Source organism: Homarus americanus, unplaced genomic scaffold (genome assembly GCF_018991925.1).
Source record: "Homarus americanus isolate GMGI-L3 unplaced genomic scaffold, GMGI_Hamer_2.0 scaffold25827, whole genome shotgun sequence".
Classification (NCBI taxonomy): domain Eukaryota; kingdom Metazoa; phylum Arthropoda; class Malacostraca; order Decapoda; family Nephropidae; genus Homarus; species Homarus americanus.
The window spans coordinates 12015970-12020969 of record NW_024738300.1 but is presented as its reverse complement, the minus strand read 5'-3'; positions in this window follow the sequence as shown (position 1 = coordinate 12020969).

The following is a 5000-nucleotide window of genomic DNA, read 5'->3' as shown; positions in this document are numbered from 1 at the left end:
TGTATGTATGTATGTATGTATGTATGTATGTATGTATGTATGTATGTATGTATACGAAGATAAATAACAAAATTCCTCACCAACACGTTTTAAGTTTGCCAATTTTTATTCCTTGTCTAAAATTTTTGTCTACCTGTAAAACCACGACACAGAAAAAGACAAAAATTTCGACAGGTTGAGTTTTTCTTTAAGTAACAAGTATAAGATAAAGAACCGCCTCTAAAAATCTCCTTTAAGGGAATCTCTACCCCCCCCCACCCCTCCCTCCCTCCCTCTCTCTCTCTCTCTCTCTCTCCGGCGCCTCCAGTACCATGAGATGTGAGAGGACCGATCCTCTTTTGTTTTGTCGGTGATCGAACTCCGGTATCAAGAATTTATGTTTCTCCCATTTCGTTGGAACAGTGTACAAGTCTAGTGTCGTCCCGGCGAACCTTGTCCGCCCTGGCCTTATCGCTAAAAAATTACAGATAACGAATTTTATGACCTTGTACCTTATTCTAACGCCTTAACTCCAAGCTATAATGAGTTATAAAACATTCACATATAAACACCATAATAACTCACAATGCCATCTCAGGTTACCGCCATCTTAACCCACACGTCTCCCCCGCCACCACTATACCGTGAGGGAGTAAGGGTGCGTGTTGGGGGCGCTGGGGAGGGTCGGGTTACGTCCTGGTGGTGACGGAGGAGCTAGTGGGTCCCACCCTTGTAGTACAGTCTGGTCACGTCCAGGGGGCGCCACGGTCACCTCCTGTGTCATATTGCCCTTTTCCAATGGAGGGAAAATGTTAAGTACAAAGTGCATTTTTTTTTAAGTGAATTGTATATCTTGGGTGGATGTTGCGACACTCACCTTACAATTTTAAAAATAAAGAGAGGGAAAAAAGAAGAAGAAATGGTTTGTTGTAAGAGGGAAGGGGGCGGTGTGTTAAACTGGACCTTGGAGGAGGGGTCACACACACGCCATCAGCTCGCTTACAACTGTGGCAAGTAATTGATTTATAATGAAAGATGCGAGTCCTTAAACTATTTCAAGGTGCTGGAGAAACGTGCCTCAACCTTATGGCTGACTCACACACTAAATATATACATACATACATACATACATACACACATACATACATATATACACACATATAAACATATTTTAACACAACCACCGCTGACTGGGGATTAATTCAGAGGGCGTGTGTGTGTGTGTGTGTGTGTGTGCGTGTGTGTGTGTGTATGTGTGTGTGTGTGTGTGTATGTGTGTATCATGGGACGCTGCCTATATAAAGCGGTACATAAGCTCGTCGGAATACCTAAGTAGAGGCAGGTGAGGGGAAGGGGTGGAGGGGAGGAGGTGAGAGGGAGGGGAGGAGGAGAGGGGGTAGGAGGAGGGAGGGGGTGGTAGTGTCTCTTTCTTATCACCGCCTCACGTCGATCACTATAAAGTGTCATAAGACTGAACTGCTAATTAGAATTCCGACCCAAAACTGAACTTTCTTGTCGGTATACCTGCAGGCGGCCGGATTCCATTTACCAGCAATACCGGATAATATTGATGTTCTTACCCCCACTGATACGGACACCTAATACGAGATAACCGATCAAGTTGTGTTAGTGTTTTTGTGAACGAGTGAAAGACTGTTAACTGGGGTGATATTTCCTAAACACGGAGACTTAAGTGTTTCTGATTGGTGTATTAGCACGTCAAATAGACCCTCAAAAGTAGACCCCCAAAAGTAGACCCCCAAAAGTAGACCCCCAAAAGTAGACCCCCAAAAGTAGACCCCCAAAAGTAGACCCGAAAGAGTAGACCCGAAAAATTAGACCCCAAAAAGTAGACCCCAAAAAGTGGACCCCAAAAAGTAGACCCCCCAAAGCAGACCCCAAAAAGTGAACCCCAAAAAGTTCGGATTGTGACTTGGCGGATATCAGATATAATTTTAATGACTCGTGATAATCTGGTACCGAATGTTTGGCTAGAGCGTCTGAGGGTTTTATTACCAGATAAAAACGTGTTTAAGGTTTTAAGTAGTCGATTGTTTTCTGAGGAGTCTTTTAAGGTTCAGATGTTGGCTGATTGTTTCTTTTGGTGTTCCTTGATGTTCCGTAGTGATGGTAGGGGGAGGAAAGTGTTCCTTAGTGAGGGTGTAGGCTGGAGTTGTCGAAAGGGGTAGGGTGTTCCGTAGTGAGGGGGGAGGGAGGGAGTGTTCCGTACTGAGGGGGGAGGAAAGTGTTCCGTAGTGAGGGGGGGAGGGAGGGAGTGTTCCGTAGTGAGACTGTACGCTGGAGTTGTCAATGGGAGAAAGAGGGGATCGTAAGGAACTCTAGCGTTACTTATTGTTCCGTAGATAATCTTTAAATAGCCTCCAGGAGTTTCATGTTAAAGAGCCTCATGTTAAAGTGTCTCCAAGTTAAGAGTCTCCAAGTTAAAGAGCCTCATGTTAAAGTGCGTGAGTCTTATTTTCCCCTTAAGAATGAACGGCCGGGTCAGGTTACCTTCCTCTCGCCTGTATCACGCCGGGATGGGACAGTGGGACGGGGAGGAACAGTGGGATGGGGTGTGACAGTGGATCGGGTGGAACGGGGGTGTGACACTGGGATAGGAACGGGAATGGGATAGTGAGGGATGGGACAGGGATGGGACAGGGATAGGACAGTAGTGTAGGAATGAGACGGGATGATGAGACAGGCTCGATCGTGAACTATTCCTGTCATTTTTACAGACAGCAACAGAGACAGACCATGAGCCCTAACAGAAACCCATCCCTGTCACTTTCAGAGGCCAGACCAATCAACAGCCAGGACAGGGAAGAGACAGAAAGACAGGTAAAGGCTAGACCACAAACTATTCCTGTCACTTTTACAGGCAGGAACAGGCTAAGTGCGTTCGCTCCTTACCTCGACCAAACCTTAACTTAATTGTCATTATACCCGTAACTTTTTGTGCTCGTTAGATGTCTAGCTGTAATGCCCCTCTTGCCCGGGACATTGTATATACGGAAGGGGAGGGGAGGGGAGGGGGGACTAGGAACAATTGGTGGGGGGGAGGGGGAAGGGGGTGGGTGGTGAGAAGGAGGGGAAGGGGTGAAGGAGATGGTTGTTTAAGGATATATGGACAGAGAGATAAAGAGAAAGAGAGAGAGATAAAGAGAAAGAGACCCACCCACTCACCTACCCCCCCACCTACCCACCTACCTACCCCCCCACCTACCTACCATGGCAGATGATGGCGAGAATCGTGTGCTAACTTCCATATGATATTGTTATTATCATCATTTAAAAATATATTGAAGCGACGGAACAAAATTACGACAAAACTAAATTAAATACCAAACAGAGCAGCTTCATGGGCCCTGTATATACACATCCCAGGTTCTTTATGGTATTTATAAAAGAAAATTTGCTGTTATATTTTAAAGTTTATTATGCAATTGGCTGACATGTTGCAATATTACAACAAACAAACAAACAAACACATATATACAAGCGAAAGTAAGTATCATTGTGTGTACTGTGTGTGTGTGTGTGTGTGTGTGTGTGTCTGAATAGGTTGATGTAGGAATAGGTTTACATGTGTAGGTATTGGAATACTTAGAAGAGTAGGAATGCACACACACACACACACACACTCACACACACTTTCTCCACCCCACTCCACCCTCTCATCTATATCATCTTCCTCCCCACACACAAACCACCCCACTCACCTAAGACCTTGTACACCTCTTCTCCTCCTACACCTCCCCACCCCTCTCAAACTACACCCCCTTTTCTCCCCTTCCTCTCCACCCCCACCCTCTTTCCCTTACTCCCTCTCCACCCCCACCCTCTCCCCCACCCCACTCCCTCACTCCCCTACCCTCTGTTTCCCCTCACTCCCCCTACACTCGGTGTGTGTGTGTGTCGCCCGGTACTGCCCAGGTAATGACGTCATTAAATTACGAGGTTAAAAACTATTGTAGTGAACCAGCGAGGCAGTTAAGGTTTATACGCCTAATGTAACCATGAACCAACGATATTCCCGGCATAATCCCTTACCGGACCTGCATGTGGGGTTGTAGGGCTGGGTTTTGGTTTTGTGGGGTTTAGGGTTTTATTTGTGTGACGAGTTGAGAGAGAGAGAGAGAGAGAGAGAGAGAGAGAGAGAGAGAGAGAGAGAGAGAGAGAGAGAGAGAACTGCACCATCAGAAGCCTTGTCAGTATAATAAGTCACAGCCTTAATGTGTTCGGACTCTTCACGCTGACTCATATAAGGTGAAGCCTCCCGGAGCCTCTGCCAAAACCTTCTATTATTTGAAGCTTCGCAACTCATAGTGAAACTGAAGCACCACCTTGGAACCTCTGCCAAAACCTAACCTTGACATGAAGCCTCGATCCAGCTGTGTGTGTGATGGTGGGGAGCTGACTGGATAGAGACATGATAGAGACCAGAACAGCAGGATAGAATGGCCCTCCCCCATACTCCCCCCCATAACTTAGAGAACGACAGAAAGACAGACAGACAGACAGATTGACAGACAGGCAGACAGATAAACAGACAGACAGACAGACACTTAAATGGCCTCCTCAGCCCCACACATAATCACCACTCGCCCCACATTTTATTTATCTGTTGTGTGGAGTTAGTGGCAGGTGTAGCGGTCATTACACCCACGTTAGCTACACCTTTACTACACTGTTACACCTACAGACCTCCACCTCCTCCTCCAACCCCCCCCTCTCACACTTAGGTCCCCCTTCAGCAGCACACACCTCCCTCTCCCCCTCAAGGCCCACACACTCGTCTCTGATACTCTTCTCAGCTTTTGTGGTCTTTGAGAGAGGTGTTAAATTGTGCTGAGACGGAACTGATGCTGTTTATGCTGTTAGTGCTGTTTATGCTGTTGGTGCTGTTTATGCTGTTGGTGCTGTTTATGCTGTTAGTGCTGTTTATGCTGTTAGTGCTGTTTATGCTGTTAGTGCTGTTTATGCTGTTGGTGTACTTCATTCTTCTAGACAGCTGCTGA